General features: G+C 40.7%; 1 protein-coding gene and 2 long non-coding RNA genes across 2 annotated transcripts; all 3 read right to left on the bottom strand.

Annotated features, from left to right (window-relative positions):
• Positions 1–18,995, bottom strand: part of LOC311079157 (uncharacterized protein) — a 98,684-nt gene that overhangs the window by 37,238 nt on the left and 42,451 nt on the right.
• On the bottom strand, positions 2,612–4,216 carry LOC311066751. The gene is made up of 3 exons (XR_014603134.1): positions 4,060–4,216; positions 3,592–3,874; positions 2,612–3,453 (listed from the first exon to the last, which is right to left on the bottom strand). It is a non-coding gene; the product is annotated as an uncharacterized lncRNA (long non-coding RNA).
• Positions 8,757–12,603, bottom strand: LOC311098307. The gene is made up of 4 exons (XR_014609458.1): positions 12,111–12,603; positions 11,044–11,126; positions 10,794–10,943; positions 8,757–9,120 (listed from the first exon to the last, which is right to left on the bottom strand). It is a non-coding gene; the product is annotated as an uncharacterized lncRNA (long non-coding RNA).

Raw genomic sequence — 18,995 nt, 5'->3', positions numbered from 1 at the left:
TCCAGTCTTTGTGCTAAGCTAGGCTAGCGGTGGGTGCGTCAGACAGAGTTACGGCACGCACGGAGATGAGAAGGGTGTGTGTGGACTTATCTAACTCTGGGGGATGCAGTGAATAAGCTAAAGTCCCAGAAAGTCAACGTGTTCCTTGAAGTCTCACAGCAGCCAATCAAAGCAGTGGGCGTTTACCCTGAGTCTCACAACAGCCAATCACAGCAGTGGGTGTTTACACTGAAGTCTCACAGCAGCCAATCACAGCAGTGGGCGTTTACACTGAAGTCTCACAGCAGCCAATCACAGCAGTGGGCGTTTACACTGAAGTCTCACAGCCATTCTCAGTAGTGGGTGTTTACACTGAAGTCTCACAGCAGCCAATCACAGCAGTGGGTGTTTACACTGAAGTCTCACAGCAGCCAATCACAGCAGTGGGCTTTTACACTGAAGTCTGGTGGGCGTTTACACTGAAGTCTCACAACAGTCAATCACAGCAGTGGGCGTTTACACTGAAGTCTCACAGCAGCCAATCACAGCAGTGGGCGTTTACACTGAAGTCTCACAACAGTCAATCACAGCAGTGGGTCTTTACACTGAAGTCTCACAGCAGCCAATCACAGCAGTGGGCGTTTACACTGAAGTCTCACAGCAGCCAATCACAGCAGTGGGTCTTTACACTGAAGTCTCACAGCAGCCAATCACAGCAGTGGGTCTTTACACTGAAGTCTCACATCAGCCAATCACAGCAGTGGGTGTTTACACTGAAGTCTCACAGCAGCCAATCACAGCAGTGGGCTTTTACACTGAAGTCTCACAGCAGCCAATCACAGCAGTGGGCGTTTACACTGAAGTCTCACAACAGTCAATCACAGCAGTGGGCGTTTACACTGAAGTCTCACAGCAGCCAATCACAGCAGTGGGTCTTTACACTGAAGTCTCACAACAGTCAATCACAGCAGTGGGTCTTTACACTGAAGTCTCACAGCAGCCAATCACAGCAGTGGGTCTTCACACTGAAGTCTCACAGCAGCCAATCACAGCAGTGGGTAGAGTTCTCAATGGGCCTGAAAATTACAACCCGACCCGACCCGGCCCGTGGCTTTTAAAGCCCGGACCCGATCTAACCCGACACATCAACATAATTATCTGCCCGAACCCGGCCCGCGGCCCAACGCGCGTCGGATTTTTTTTTTTTCTCATACACGTATTATCATGACCAGCAGACGGGAATTCAAACCAACCTTTAATGTTCACGCCTTTTAATAATACAAACAATACAAACAACTGAAACAATAAACTTTAAAATATCTAAATAGGCTGTAGTAGCGACGGTGAATTCACCTGCAGCAAGTTTACTTTTCACCAACTCCATCTTCTTCTCTCCAGGCTAAAGGCGTGCACGCAGCGGCGTCAGGTCTGCCCCCGCCCCTCTCCATAATGCACGTTGCACGCAGCAGCCAGACTTTCTTTACGGTGAACAGCAGCGATGATTAATAAATGTTTTTTTTTTTCACTGAGCGGAAAAGATTAAGCCCGAGGTCCGACCCGACCCGAGTCATTTGATTATATTTTCGACCCGAACCCGCGGGTCCCGTCGGGTTTGTCGGGCCGACCCGACCCGTTGAGAACTCTAGCAGTGGGTCTTTACGCTGAAGTCTCACAGCAGCCAATCACAGCAGTGGGCGTTTACACTGAAGTCTCACAGCAGCCAATCACAGCAGTGGGCGTTTACACTGAAGTCTCACAGTGAATTAGTAATTTGTAATATTTGTAGTAGAATATTTGTAGTTTTAGAGTTTAAACAGGAACAAAATATGTTAAAGGAAATGCTAAACTGACATTTTACACGGTCATCCAATGTTTGCATTATGCATGATAAAAAAAGGTCCTATTACACTAGTAAAACCTTTGTAACTGCAATTAAACAATAGGCTAAATAAATTAAATGTTCAATAGGCTCACTAATATCTGTTGAGCATTTAGAATAAAAATATGCTGAAAACCCAAGCAATAGCATGTGACAAACGAAAAACGGCGTATTATGGTTTAATTTGCTGCGGTTACGAAAATTGAATAAATAAATAAATAAATGACGAACTACAGTAAAGTAGGCCTATGGGACATAAACTGTTTTGTGTTTATAGCCTAATGGTTCTTGTGTTTGTAGATTGTAGTTGTATTATTTTGGATATCATGAAGGCTATTTTTTTATATCCTATTACAGTTTTTCTCGATTGTTTACACACATTTTCTGAAAGCATGCCTCATATTCTCAGAACTCTACACACAAATCCAAAAAAACACACAATGGGCAAAACCCCTCAATTCTCCTGCAAAATGAAACTTTACATTCAAAACAATGTTATTTCTTCTCAAAATGGTATTTTGTTTTCAAATGACACACACAAACCATCATATGAATAGACATTTATAAGAACCAGTTGAACACTGATGTGCTCAATGTAAAACACTATGATGAATGGAAAACACTTCTTCTCCATTCATCATAATGTCTTAGGCCTTTTTTTGGTTCAGTGTTACACTTACTACAGACAGTACATACATAAGTGTGTTGTAAAATATTTGAGAATATTGTTTTTATACTCAGAACACACAAATACACGGTAAAATTTTATTTTATTTTTCCCGCAAAAACAATGTAGACAGTGTACATTAGGGCTGTGTATCACCAACAATGTCACGATGTGTACATCCCATTCCCAATCAACACAAAGTTGCACATACACTACATACAAAATAACAGAAGAATTTACTGTATACAGTTACAGTAAAAAAAAAAAACTATGCTGCATCCTCTCTTCTGTTGCGGTCTGGCCACAGCACCTCATCCACATCACAAGCAATGTTTTCCCTGGCCAAGCCGTGGGGGAAATATCGCCTAGCATGGCGATTCCAGCCATGAAAAGCATCAGCTGCTATATCTCCACATACGTCCTCCATAGCTTGGAGAAGAGGTATACACGTTTGTGGATTTCGGTCATACACTTTCCATCTCCAGGCAGAAAAAAAATCCTCAATAGGATTGAGGAATGGAGAATATGGAGGGAGATAAACAACTAAAAAGCGTGGGTGGGCAGTGAACCAGTTACGAACCAGAGCAGCCCTGTGGAAACTTACGTTGTCCCAAATGACAACGTACCTGAGCTGCTCTGGGCCATCTACCTGATCTGGTGGAATGAGTGTGTTGTGCAGGGTGTCCAGGAATGTGATCAGATGGGCGGTGTTGTAGGGGCCAAGGGTAGCATGGTGATGGATGACGCCGTGATGGGTAATCGCTGCACACATTGTGATGTTCCCTCCGTGCTGGCCAGGGACTTCAACAATGGCACGCTGGCCGATGATATTCCTTCCCCTCTTTCGTCTTTTTGTGAGGTTGAACCCAACCTCATCAATGAAGATGAACTGGTGCTCCACTGCAGCCACCTCTAGCTCAAGGACTCTCTGAAACACACATGACAATATCAGAAATAGACATGGAGTGGTCCCTATTGTGAAGCACAATCATTATGATTACAATATTGAAATACGTATAATTTACTGTATACAGTGTTGAGAGTATGCATCAATTGTGGGACTCACTTGCACATAGTTATGTCGCAATTCTTTGACTCTTTCTGAATTGCGTTCAAATGGCACCCTGTAGACCTGCTTCATCCTGAGATGATTTCTTCGCAAGACACGGTCCAGTGTTGATAAGCTTACCCTATCAATATTTTGAAATATGTCATTGTTTTCTATTATTTTTCTTTGTATTTGCCGTAATGTTATGGCGTTGTTTTCTAGGACCATGTTAATGATTTAAGTTTCCTGTTCAGGAGACAGAACACGTTCCCGACCGCCTTGTGTTGGTAATCTTTCAGTTCTGCCAAACAAATAGTAAAATACTGTAAATACAAAGTAGGTATACATTTCCTATATACATAAAGCATACTTTACAGTATTTTTACAGTCCTAGAACAGTCCACAGGCAATACTGTACTACTGTACTCATTGAGTACTGTATTGATATGCAGTACTGCAATTTTCTAGTGAGAGTAGATTTCTTACCTATTCTCATTTCGGAAAGTCCGGATGATGGATGCCACAGTGTACCTGCTCAAATTTGGCTGTACTCTTTGCCCAGCCTCCCTCATTGTTAGACCATGGTTGACCACATGATCAACCAAAGTGGCTCGGATCTCATCAGAGATTACGGTCCTTGGCCTTCCTCGTCCTCATCCTCCTCTTACTCTCACTCCTCTGGCTCTGCCTCTGTTTCCAATGTTGGCATCCATTGCTCCATTGAAGAGCTCACCTGTTGCCCTTTTATGCTAAAGCTCTGATTGCTAATTGTAAAACTGTGTGACAGGTGTTTGCCCATGTGATGAGTCAGTGTGCATATCTGAATGGCAGTGTGTTCCTTGTGAAAACAGATTTTCTGCATGAAAATTGTGTCAAAAGCAGAGAATTGTGTGTAGAGTTTTGAAAAAGGTGTGTTTTAGAACTGCAATTTGAGTGTAAAGCAGGAATTGTGCTTGTAGTTTAGCAGAACTGGTTCAGGGGGTTGGTGAATGAGTTACATGTTGTGGTCATTGTGTCTCAAGTACCAGAAATTGTGTGTAAACAATTGAGAAAAACTGTAACAATCTCAGTTGACGCGATAGATTTGCGATGTAGTGCCGAAGTGCTGAAGCCTAGGCCTATTAAAATTATAAAAGATAAAAACACAATAACAACCCCAACAATAAGCTATACAAATGCAATAGCCTGTGTCAAAAATGTTGTCTTATCAAAAAATAAACAATAAAAATACATATGATGTTGAGTGAGTATGTTGCAAACAAAGTTATGTTAAAGAACGATCAGAACGACAAATGCTGACAAATGCTGACGTCATTGAATATAAAGCGGACGTAAGGGGGACCCTCCCTGTTGCGAGACTTTCCAATCGGTCTCTGCAATCAGCTTTTAGCGAACAAACAGTTTTACAACAACGAAACAATTTACAATCAACAATAGAGTCTCTGCTGGCATTCCTTCTCATGATCCACGACACATTTCCACTGTTTCCTTCAATCTTCTGCTGTTCTTGAACATTTCCTGAAACAATCTCTCTCTCTCTCTCTCTCTCTCTCTCTCTCTCTCTCTCTCTCTCTCTCTCTCTCTCTCTCTCACACACACACACACTGATCTGCTTCTCCTCCATCTTCACCCTCACACACTCCAGCTTCATGTTCCTCAACTTTAAACTTTCCATCTGCCATTAAAGTGTTTCCAGATGAGCTCTTTCTCTAGGACAGAGCAATAATTCCGTGTGAAGTTGAGTGTAGAATTTAAATAGTTCGCTGAGTCACTCGTGAATGCGCGCCTGTCATTCAAAACGAAAGGAAGGATAAATCACGTGACCACGCGAGAGCACGCGAGAGCCAAAGAGCAGCGACATCAGCCAACATCAGCCAACCCAGTCACATTACGTCCAGCGCGGAACAATAGAGTTGATACGGCAACTAGTTATACACTAAGTTTCATCATGCTGGCATGTGTGGAAAGTTTTAAAGCACGAGTGTTTCAAGTGAAACTCCCACACGACACAATGATCTGTTCATAAAAGTGGAAAAATCAGCGCTTCTGTTGGTTATATTCCAGCGTACGGAGAAATCATGTTCATATAAATTTTAATACTCAGAACTACAACACACACACACACACACACACACACAACACATCAAAAAAGCACACAAGTTATATGTTTTATTTTGACCTATTATGACCTATTCAGTCAGTTTATAATGTTCTAATGTATGCAGCGTTATTGTTGTTTTCCTGCAGTCGGGTTAATAAAATTGAGTTGCAATTGCAATTTATATCTGTTGTTTTTCTTGGTCACATAATGAAATACAGTGCTTATAGAAAATCTTACAGTGAATTTGAGTAAAAATATCTATTTATATAAAAATGTTATGTACATTTTACATTTAAAATTACTGAATTTGTGTGAGGGACATCTGATTAATAGGAAAATGTTGATTTCATTACAAATATATTTTATAATCACATTCAGAGCTTCCATAGTGTCCATAACAGGGTTGAAGACTAATAGTGCCTATATCTTAAAATAATTACCAATAATAATAGGGATTTGATGCCTGAGGTGTAAATAAATAAAAGAATGATTTAAACTATGTTTTACTTCTGATATACATTTAGATTAAATATGCCATTTATTTTTTATGCCACTTTTTATGCCACTTTATTTATTATAAAGGGAATTCTGCGCAGGTTCTGGCGTTCGCACAGATTTATAAGTCTGAATATTCTTTGGCCTTCGCCATTTTGGGCTTTCGGGCGCACGTACACTTTTAGTAAGAATTGTAAGGGGTTAACACTTTAGGACCCAAGGACCAGATGTTTGAAAGAAGACCCGTAGTCAGAATTATAATAAATTGAAGAAAAGTTTTACTGAAGATAGTTTGCAGTTTCAGTTACAAAGATCACAGCAGTTACACACACACACACACACACACACACACACACACACACACACACACACACACACACACACACACACACACACACACACAGCAGTTACACCATTTCCATGGCTACGTCATTGCTTACAGGCTGAATGATTCTGATTGGCTAAGAAATAGATAAACATAGTAATTTTCCACACATATACAGATAGACAGAAGCATATCTCCATAGATTATGCCGCGCTGACACTCGGACCCTGAAGTTGTGGCTCAGTGGCTCCTTAACCTGTAACCAAAAAGACTAACACACACACCGACACACAGCTTTTCCCAGGTTGGATTTGGCCAGGCTCTAACTATAAACAGGAGAGTCCTCTCAAAACATCAAGATAACAAGTTCTTTCTCTCAGGATAGGACACTTTAGGCTAAATGGAAAATATAGGCTTTAACTGAGAAATGGTCCCTTAAAACTATAGTCTTTAATGACCCCTATGTGTTTTGGAGACCTTTCTCAAACACAACACCAGTCCCCATTTCATTTCTGGAAGCCGGGCTAAATGAGCAAGCACTGTTACTGCATTCAGATATCAAACACTGATATTAGAGAATGTGATCACATTATCATATCATATTTCAGTGATCACACTGGTGTACTCATATACACTGAAGCAGCAGTGGATTACAATCCCCCCTTCAGAATCCTACACACAGTTTTATCAATGAGACCCCAGTTGTGATCAGAGTGATTCTCCAGTCAAGTGTGTGTGTTTATGAATCAGCTCCTGCGTGTGAAGTGTGTACGGCTCTCTCAGGGGTTTGTGCGACGCAACGGTTATAAATGACGCCCCTGGTATTGACTAATAATCTACTACCCACTGACATGGGTATAAAGATATTCCCTTTACATTTTTTTGGCCTTCAAAAGTCTTAAATCGCACATCTGTAGGTCAGAGAAATCCAAATGTTCTCGGGGGAGCCCCGAACTATAACATCTGACAACGCGCGCGCGTGTGTGTGTGTGTGTGGTTGCAGTAGGCTTGTCCTTTATTAACTGAAAGTAACTCGCGCGCTTAAGTCTGCGGCAGGAAAGCATAAACTGACAAACACAATGTTTGCGTGCTAGGTGTAAATTACAAGGAGTGTATGCAAATATTAATACACAACTCTGACTTTATTTTTGGTTTATACCAAATTGAAATTAGCAAGAAAACCTCGCTCATTTAAGAACGCGCATGTATCGCATGGACGGAGCAAGAACATAATAATGCGAGTGTTAAATGCATGTACTTTGGCTTGTTGTTAATGCTGGCAAACTGTCATGTTAAACACCAGCGCAATGCGAATGTTCATCTGTCAGTCAGAAAGCAGACTCATGCAGGACGATACTTTACTCAGGTCTGAAAGCGAGATGCTCAAACACTGGTTACAGGAAAACGATGGAAAAATAGTACAATGGACATCTTAAGTTTCATTCTTACATCTAGTTCATCTATTCTTGTAATCTACAGTGATATGGGGTTTCCCTCATTTAAATGTTAAAATAGTTGCGGTTGTTCAGGCTGCAGGACTGCTGAATGACTGAAGAAACACCTTCAGTGAAATGAAACTGAACATTTCTTGTCTATTACCACCCACTTCTTCTTCTTCTTCTTCTTAAGTGCACTGTTAGACAGTTCTTGTAATTTTACAGGAAATTCCTGGCTAATAGTTGCCGTAAATTTACTGTAAACAGTATACAGGACTGTTATTGTAATACTTAATACAACATCCCTACTGTAATTAATTACAATAATCATGTAAATTTACTGGTATTTGCCAGGAATTTCCTGTAATTTCACAGGATAGAATACTGTAAATATTACAGCAAAATGTTATATTTACGGCAACTCAGTAGCCAGGAATTTCCTGTAATTTCACAGGACAAATCAATATACTGTAAAACATTACAAGTATAAATATTACAAGTAAAAAGCTGTCATTTTCCGTATTGGCCAATTAAAAACACAACAATGGTATATTTTCTTTTTTTTTAATTAACAAACTGTGCAAAAATACATATTACAAAAGTATCCACTTTATCACACATAAAACAAAATTTTACTTTTAAAGAGATACTCCACTTTTTTTGGAAATAGGCTCATTTTACAACTCCCCCAGAGTTAAACAGTTGAGTTTTACCGTTTTCGAATCCATTCAGCCGATCTCCGGGTCTTTAGAAGAATGTCAGAGTTTTTGGTCCCATTGACTTCCATAGTATATATTTTTTCCTACTATGGAAGTCAATGGGACCAAAAACTGTCTGGTTACTGACATTCTTCTAAAGACCCGGAGATCGGCTGAATGGATTCGAAAACGGTAAAACTCAACTGTTTAACTCTGGGGGAGTTGTAAAATGAGCCTATTTCCAAAAAAAGTGGAGTATCCCTTTAATGAAGAAGCTCACTTCCAGACATCCAGGCAGCCAATCATCAGGGGGAACATGATGATATGGAACAAAGGTGTCCAGCCAGACTTGAACTGCATAGGGGAAGTTGTTCATGTTACTATCCCATCAACTCAAAGTCCAGTTTTCTTAGGAGGGTGCAAACAGGTGCGTTGAGCCTGTGTCTCTTCTCGGCTTTACTGCCCGTCTGGGAGTGGATTCCACAAAAAGCTCTGAAAACCGAGAGAGAGGAAAAAAGTTAAAGTTTTCATATCTGTTAAATAATGACAAATACTGTGTAAAAAACATAAGTAACCTACTTGCTCATAAAATAAAATGACTTTGATGTATTTATTTAACATTAACAACTTTAACCATACAATTTAATTTAATGAATTAATGAAAGTTGTAATGTTAAATTGTTGTCCGTCAGTCTCTTCTGTTTACACAAATTATGTCCTGCAGGGGAAAACCAACTCTACTATAGAACAGACACTTAACAGCAATAGCTGGGTCTCCATCCAACTTTTTAATGCACATTTTAACCATTTGAAAAAGAAATCCTGACTGGAAACGGTTAAAATTCACATAAAATATTCTAATGTGAACAAAAACTTCTATGTGGATTGACAAATTTGCATTTTTTGCAATTATATCAGGTGTTTCAAGTTGCCCTGTCAACCTTACGTTTTGATCCCACAGCTGTTCACGACTCCTAGGTGCGTGACCATTTATAATTCGCATAACAGAGTTGATTGGAATGCTCTCCAATTAGAGGGTTTTTTTGCCAAATTTTTACGAATGCGTTTAAAAGTTATGTTTTAATTGGATGGAAACCTATCTATTGACATCATTGCATAGAATATATCAAAGAACCTAACAATACTGGTAATAAGGTAATAATTCATGGGACGCTACATATGAGAATGATGGATTCACTTTACAGTAAGAATTATCATGAATTCATGTATAAATTCATGCATGAATTATGCATTCATATCTCATGAATCATCAGGAACTAACACGAGTTCAACGTTTTTCATTCATGACTTCATGAGTGAACAACACCTTAATTAAAACATTAACTAAGATGGGTAAATCATCATGAATTATGATTTATTACGCATGATCATGATGTTTTCTTTGTTCACAGTTATACCACTGTTCATCAGTGTTTCTAAGGACCAGTCACCACTTTAGTTGAGGGGCCACACACATGAAGTCATTGATAGATAATGCTTAGTTAATGATGACTACTGTATTTGAATGTCAACAGTTCATGTCTTCTTCAAAGCCTGCAGGTGATGATGATGATGATGATGATGATGTTTATTTCAAACCTGCATTCTAATTTTCTCACAATCAACATAACAGGCAACATAGCAGACAAATTATACAAGTGCATGGTTTGAAAAGGAGGTGGACGAAGCAAACGCTTGTGGTAGTTGGACAGACCCCAAAATAGACCAATCACAGCTCAGAGCACACAGATTCTGTTGACATTCAAATACAGTAGTCATCATTAACTAAGCATCATCTATCAATGACTTCATGTGTGTGGCCCCTCAACTAAAGTGGTGACTGGTCCTTAGAAACACTGATGAACAATGTGCTAATGGTCGCATATGTGAACAAAGAAAAGCATCACGATCATGCATAATAAATCATAATTCATGATGATGTACTCATCTTAGTTAATTTTTTTATTAAGGTGTTGTTCACTCATGAAGTCATGAATGAAAAACGTTGAACTTGTGTTATTTCCTGATGATTCATGAGATATTAATGCATGAATGAATGCGTAATTCATGCATGAATTTATACATGAATTCATGATAATTAATGTACCCATACTGTAAAGTGTTACCTCATTTTCTTTATTAGTGTGTAAACAGTTTAAACATACCTTTGTATAAAGTGCCTGAGGCGTCTTTAGGATACTGCATGTTGAACACATAGTAAGCAGCGAAGTTTTCAGCCACTCCATTCAAAAGACTGTTTTGGGCCCCATCACAACTGTTCCTTCTATGAACACTTGTTGCGATTAGTGTCTCTCCTGAAATGCATTAACACAATATGATAATAAAAGGTGAGTAAATCATGGGGTAATTTTCATTTAAAAGTGAACTACTCTATAAAATAAGGGAAGAATTTACCTTGCACAATTAAGCAAGGTGTGCTGGATAGGTCTCTCTCTCTCTCTCTCTCTGGATATCAGCAGCTGTGGCAGAGGGCTAGGCTAGGGAATAAAAAACGTAAACATTACCAAATGTATTACCAATTACACAAATGCCAAATTAAAAATCTATTATTATTTTAGTCCATATAGTCTGCCAGGCAGCCACATGTAATTTGAGACAAACAAAATGGTTAACTTAATTTTAATACTACTGATAATTTGCTGCCTTTTCTGAAGACAAAGAGAGCATTGAAAGCTTTTCAACAGAACCCAGGCTCCGGAAAAAAAATATTTTATGACGATGCTGGTTGGATTTAGTTGCGCACGCGCAGTTTATTTTAGATACAGACAGTTACATGACTGCTCTTCCAACCTGGTTTGCCAAGCACAAAGTAATGTTATAACATATGAGCATACCAGATGCTATATTCAGCTTATCTCACAGTTATAGCTGACTCACATAATTAAAGATACCAACATTGTCGTTTAATTAAAGCCCATATTTCAACTAAAATTTGCTTGTGTTTATTCAGTGGCCGTAAAATCTAACGTTACAAACTTCGTTTATGCTAGTGTGCAAACCACGGCTTCAAGACCCCCGATTACAAGACAGCAAAGCCCTAATAATGTTACGATAGCCTGTCCAGTAGCACGTGTAATCAATGCAATAATAACCTGAGCTTACTGATCGGGCTAACGTTAATGCTTATTTTTAACAGTCTGGGCTAACGTTATTTGAGCTATCGTCATTGTGGTGGTTTTCCATTAACGTTAGGCTACGTTACAAGCTCAGCTCTACTCGATTCTACTCACCATGTTTGTTTTTCCATTGAAAATAGTGCCGTGTATCTGCATGTGGTAACGTTACTATTTTCTTTATGGATTGAGTAACTTAAAGAAGACGCCGCTTCACCGCGGTCAGTTCAGGTTTATAACGTCGTTACCCGGGAGTGAGCGGGGCGAGTTGAGCTAACGTTATATCTAACATTACTCTAGCTAATGTTACTGAAATATACCAAGCGGAAAATTGTGAATATCTCGTACCTTGTAGCTGCATGTGGTAACTTTTTTCCGTATGGGTTGAGTAAGAAGACGCCACTTCACCGCGGTCAGTTCATGGTGTTGTTTTACCGGGAGTGAGCGAGTCGAGTCGGGGCGAACGTCACAGAAGCTAATGTCACTGAAATATACCAAACGAAACAATCACCACTCATATGACCGGTATTAATATATCCATAGACTTATAAAAATAGATGGCATGTTAACGTTTCATACCTGAGATGTGTTCCTTCCAAAAGCTGCTTCTTCCAAAAGTGTTTGATTCTGGTGCCGTTGGCCGCCGCGGTACCGCGCAATTTCAAAATTCAAATCGCAGCAATCCCACAATGCTATGCGGTGGCTGTAAAATAATGCTTCTACAGTGTAGTTACAACAAAATTACAGGACTGTCCATAAATTTCCCATCATGCATTTGTATTTACAATAAAAACATGAATACAATATGTTGTTGTAAATTTTATTGTAAAAATTACATCAATTGCTAACAGTGTGTGTTTTTCTCTTCTCTGTATTATGTCTTTTGTATTATATTGGTTATGTTGTGTTACTTGTACCCAGCATTTCTGAGAGAGAGCGAGAAAGAGAGTGTAGAGTAAGAGACAAAGAAAAGAGGAGGTAAAGAAAGAGAGAATAAAAGAGATAGAGGAACAGTTACAATCTTCTTTTATCCCTTCATTTATGCTTTCAAACTGACCGGATAATTACAACCTCCCCCACGGCACTAAAGGAGTGAGAGTTATCAGAGTTATCAGATCACCTGATCTCGGCCTCCAGTTCTCCATCACTGTCAGCATCTCTGTGTCTGTAGGAGTTACTAATATGGAGGAGAGAGGAGGTGGAAAACAGTAAAAGCAAATGTCTCTCAAATATCTTGGATTATTTTCAACATTACATCTTCATCTAGTAATCAATGCAACCGTTGAGAAGAAGAAGCTTCTACTACTTCAGTGTCTTAGAACTGAAGGACAACGATGCAGAAACACACACATTTAACCCTTGACCCTATGGACATTTTTCACTTTTTCAGTTTTATTTGTTTTGATAATGTCGCCTGTGTTAATGCCAACTGCACACATTTTGGCACCGGTGTGTATTTTCATTGGATTTTTATCATTTAACCACAATTTCCTAATATAAATCTATTTTACACTAGAAACACACAATAGTTCCTCTCAGGAGCTCCAGGACAAAAATGTCCCATTTAAACCCATTAAAACTGCAATTTTAATCCCAGGGTCATTTAACTATAAAATGACGCAATCTTTGTTAACAGGCTTTCATTCTGATGGTAAATGCTCAATAATTTACATTTTTACATAACTAAACTAGAATAAAAGAGATAGAGGAACAGTTACAATCTTCTTTTATCCCTTCATTTATGCTTTCAAACTGACCGGATAATTACAACCTCCCCCACGGCACTAAAAGAGTGAGAGTTATCTAACTGAATAAAAAAACTCCTTAACTAGGAGTTAATCTGACACTGAATAAAAAAAATGATGCATCAAAAAATAATGTTGTTAATAATCAACATATTCAAGAATAATCAAAGAAAAAAAAATCTGCCTTAACATTTATATGGAAAATAATTACTATTTTTCTTTTTCTTTTTTTTCATAAAAAAAATAAATAAAAAAAATAATATATATATATATATATATATATATATATATATATATATATACCCTTGCACATATGAACCCATCTGTGTGTAACTCTTTCTAACTAAGGCTCAAGGGTTAAATAATGAACCACAGACTGGCAGTTGAAGGTGTGTCGACAGTGGTTTCCTCTCTCCGTCTGTGTTCAGCATTTTGCTTTGTTATTTCCATTCACAAGTCATAAACACATGGAAGTGGTCACGAACACAAACATGTCACTCACACATTTGAGATTTCATGACATTTCCGGTTCAATAACTTAGTTATTATTATTTTTAATTTTTTTTGAAAATGAAGTTTTTATTGGTTTTCTTTATAGCCTACATAACAAAACCTACCAGTACAAACAATAAATTCATAAATACACTCTATAAAAAACACACAACAAAATAAATTAAATAAATAATAATAATAAAATATTGTTATAAGAAACTACACTTTAATGCACAACCTGGTAGGCAAGTCACAACTCAGGCATGGATCTAGTCTCAGTCATCATCAGAAGTGATATTCAGAATTAAATTCTCCCACACAACCGGGTAAAGGTGATTTCCATCGACTGTATGGCATTTTCTGTGCTTTCCAGACCCTGCCCTCTTCATACACACAAGTTCTCCCAACTTCGGTTTTCAACATTACAGCAGCATATTGCTGACAGGCCAGAACAAGGTCAATTTCACATCATAATATGATACGTTTATTGTTATAACAAGATGTTTTTCACCTTATATGAACAATATGTTCATATTTTCTCTATAATAACATAACTGATTGATTTATCCCTTCACTTATTTACTTATAATACATCTAAGTATAATTAAAAGCAATTAAAAAGTAAGTGAAGTGATTAGTAAATATTGTTGTGTATATGGTACTTTCAGGCAGCAGAACAACTTGGGGTGCACACACTCACACACACACACATACACAGACACACACACACAGAGAGAGAGAGAGAGAGAGAGAGAGAGAGAGAGAGAGAGAGAGAGAGAGAGAGAGAGGGGAGAAGAGAATGCAGTGTATCTTTTGACTGGGCTTCATTAACATTTGAGAAGACATTTGAACCCACCCACACGCCTGATACCCCGGTTACATGTCTGACTAATGAGCTGTTTCTCAAATGCACACATCGCTCACCAATTGGTATCTTTTACTTTTTCTGTAACAACTGCTACTTATCAACAACAAGACACCACAGAATATCCTACGCATGATGACAAGATAATTCACATCTGTGTGCCTGATCCTTGTGTAGAATGTTTCAATTGACACAGACTTACTGCACTCATTAGAACTAGAATAGAACTAGAATAGAACAGAATAGAACAGAACAGAACAGAATAGAACAGAACAGAACAGAATAGAATAGAATAGAATAGAATAGGAAAATGTATTTAGGTAACCAAAATGTGTTTCATGTGGTAACATCTAAATTCTACAACTCCCAAAAACTTAACATGACTAAAGCAGACTGAAGTGTAAGTTCACCCATAAATGAAAACTCTGTCATTAATTACTCAGCCTCATGTCGTTCCAAACCTGTAAGACTTTCGTTCGTCTTCAGAACACAACTGAAGATCTTTTTCTGTCCCTCCATTGACCGTCTACGCAACTACCACTTTCCAGTCCCAGAAAGCCAGTCATTAAACTAGAGTAATCCACGTGACTCCAGTGGTTTAACCTCAGTTTCATGAATATTAATCTCCAACGCGCGTTCACACATGCGTTGTGGTGCTCCCATGAACACACGTTGGAGATTAATATTTTTGAGAATAAAGTGGTTTTACCCTTTACACTATAATCCTGAAGACAAATTCACCGTTCACATTTATACTCTTGATAGACTCTTATCCAAAGCGACTCTCTGTTATTCCCAGGGCCCAGTTATTTAAAAAGCTATTCTGGATCAGAATGATCCAATTCATCCTACAATTGTGCTTGTTTTTAAACGTAATATTGTATTGAATCACCCGAATCCAAATACAAACTTGACCAAATCTGGATTAGCAGTGCACTCAATGGGACTACTGTACATCAAATTGTATAGGTTATGTAAAAACAAGAAAAACATCCCCTTTCATTTTCAATGCAAAACTAAATAACATTTATATTATTTTAAACAATAAATAAATAATAAATCTATTAAAATAATATAAAATAACAATAAATCTAGTGTTTTTGTTTGACACTGACAGCTGTTTGGAGGATTATTTTATGGTGACAAAAAAAATTATAGTACGGTTCAATATAGGAAGAGGACAGGGTCGGCTTGGGAGCCTGTGGGGTTTATAAAACAAAATAAAAATACAAAGAAAAGGTGCGCACACAACACTGCAACAAAACAACTCAAATAATTCTCTCCCAGTCCATAAAGGGTTAATTCCCTCAAGCGGTCTCTCTCTCTCTCTCTCTCTCTCTCTCTCTCTCTTTTTCATTTTCAGGAATTTACATATTACAGTCTCACAAATAATGTACCTGCTTTTTGTGAAATCTGGTGTATCAATGAGGTTCTATGTGTTGTACATGATGATCAATTGGTCTTAGGTTTTTAAAAAAAAAAGTATTTTTATTTATTTTTTTGAATATTATATTTTATTATTATTATTATTATTATATTATTATTGTGAATGAGATATAAATGATGTCTAAATAAAAGTTGTTTAATCCTCCTCTCTCTCTCTCTCTCTCTCTCTCTCGCACTCGCCGGCTGCCGGCGCTCTCTCTCTCTCTCTCTCTCTCTCTCGCACTCGGGATACACTTACATTTACACTTACATTTACACTTACATTTACATTTACATTTGTTATTTCAAAACAAGACAGACATCAGTATATTGAATTGACAAATCAAGAAGAATATATTAATATTATGATGTATCTAAGAATATAAACTAATTGCATAAACCAAGTAAAATAAATATGCAAAGACATCACATTCATATTATGTATATACATCCACACATACACACTCATATACATATATACATATATATACATATATATATACATATACACACATTTTTTTTTTTAGAAGAATTAATATGAGGTTTCTAAGAATCTGATACAAAATAGACATAAAATAAAAATAAATACACATGCATACACATCCATACTTTTTTTTTTTTTTTTTTTTTTTTCTCAAGAAGAATAAATAATAGGTTTCTAAGAATCTGTTTTAAAATAAATAGAAATAAAACACTCACACCGCACACATACACACGCACGCATACAGACAATTTCTAGTGTATCTCTTTTTTTTTTTTTTTACTCTCTCTCTCGCACTCGCCGGCTGCCGGCGCTCTCTCTCTCTCTCTCTCGCACTCGCCGGCTGCCGGCACACTCTCTCTCTCTCTCTCGCACTCGCCGGCTGCCGGCGCTCTCTCTCTCTCTCTCGCACTCGCCGGCTGCCGGCACACACACTCTCTCTCTCTCTCGCACTCGCCGGCTGCCGGCACACACTCTCTCTCTCTCTCGCACTCGCCGGCTGCCGGCACACACTCTCTCTCTCTCTCTCTCTCGCACTCGCCGGCTGCCGGCGCTCTCTCTCTCTCTCTCTCTCTCTCTCTCTCGCACTCGCCGGCTGCCGGCACTCTCTCTCTCTCTCGCACTCGCCGGCTGCCGGCACACACTCTCTCTCTCTCTCGCACTCGCCGGCTGCCGGCACACACTCTCTCTCTCGCACTCGCACTCGCCGGCTGCCGGCACACACTCTCTCTCTCTCTCTCGCACTCGCCGGCTGCCGGCACACACTCTCTCTCTCTCTCGCACTCGGGCTGCCGGCGCTCTCTCTCTCTCTCTCTCGCACTCGCCGGCTGCCGGCGCTCTCTCTCTCTCGCCGGCTGCCGGCACACACTCTCTCTCTCTCTCGCACTCGCCGGCTGCCGGCACACACTCTCTCTTTCTCTCGCACTCGCCGGCTGCCGGCGCTCTCTCTCTCTCTCTCTCGCACTCGCCGGCTGCCGGCACACACTCTCTCTCTCTCTCGCACTCGCCGGCTGCCGGCGCTCTCTCTCTCTCTCTCGCACTCGCCGGCTGCCGGCACTCTCTCTCTCTCTCTCTCTCGCACTCGCCGGCTGCCGGCACACACTCTCTCTCTCTCTCGCACACACTCTCTCTCTCTCTCTCGCACTCGCCGGCTGCCGGCACACACTCTCTCTCTCTCTCGCACTCGCCGGCTGCCGGCGCTCTCTCTCTCTCTCTCTCGCACTCGCCGGCTGCCGGCGCTCTCTCTCTCTCTCTCTCGCCTCTCTCTCTCTCGCACTCGCCGGCTGCCGGCACACACTCTCTCTCTCTCTCTCGCACTCGCCGGCTGCCGGCACACACTCTCTCTCTCTCTCGCACTCGCCGGCTGCCGGCACACTCTCTCTCTCTCTCTCGCACTCGCCGGCTGCCGGCACACACTCTCTCTCTCTCTCTCGCACTCGCCGGCTGCCGGCGCTCTCTCTCTCTCTGTCTCTCTCTCTCTCTCGCACTCGCCGGCTGCCGGCACTCTCTCTCTCTCTCTCTCGCACTCGCCGGCTGCCGGCACACACTCTCTCTCTCTCTCGCACTCGCCGGCTGCCGGCACTCTCTCTCTCTCTCTCTCGCACTCGCCGGCTGCCGGCACTCTCTCTCTCGCACTCGCCGGCTGCCGGCACACACTCTCTCTCTCTCTCTCGCACTCGCCGGCTGCCGGCACTCGGCGAGTGCGAGAGAGAGAGTGTGTGCCGGCAGCCGGCGAGTGCGAGAGAGAGAGAGAGAGAGCGCCGGCAGCCGACCCAAGGACCGGGAGGTTCGGACCGAAGCCACGCCGCCACCGGTCGAGCTCCCCCACCTGTCCATGAACAAGATGGGGTCCCAGGATGACCCGGAGGTCTTCCTGGACCTCTTTGAGAAAGCAGCAGAGGCAGGTGGGTGGCCGAAGGAGCATTGGCCGGTGCGCCTCATGCCACTGCTGTCCGGGAGGCGTAGGCACCCGCCCAACAACTGCTGGTCCAGAACCTTCCGGTCTTCGACGACCTCAAGAGGGTCATCCTGGAGCCGGTCGGCCGGAGCCCAGAGCAACATCGCCAGCGATTTCGGTCGCTGGATCTAGGCGACAACGGCCGACCCTTTGTGATGGCCCAACAGCTCCGGGACTCTTGCCGCAAGTGGTTACTGGCCGAGGGAAGCGACGCCGAGAAAATCATCGACCGTGTGGTGCTGGAGCAGTTTATCGCTCGTCTACCGAA

This window comes from Abramis brama, assembly GCF_963993115.1.
Source record: "Abramis brama genome assembly, chromosome: 1".
In the NCBI taxonomy this organism is placed as follows: Eukaryota; Metazoa; Chordata; class Actinopteri; order Cypriniformes; family Leuciscidae; genus Abramis; species Abramis brama.
Note: the sequence above shows the minus strand (reverse complement) of the source record. Positions and strands in the feature narration are given on the sequence as shown.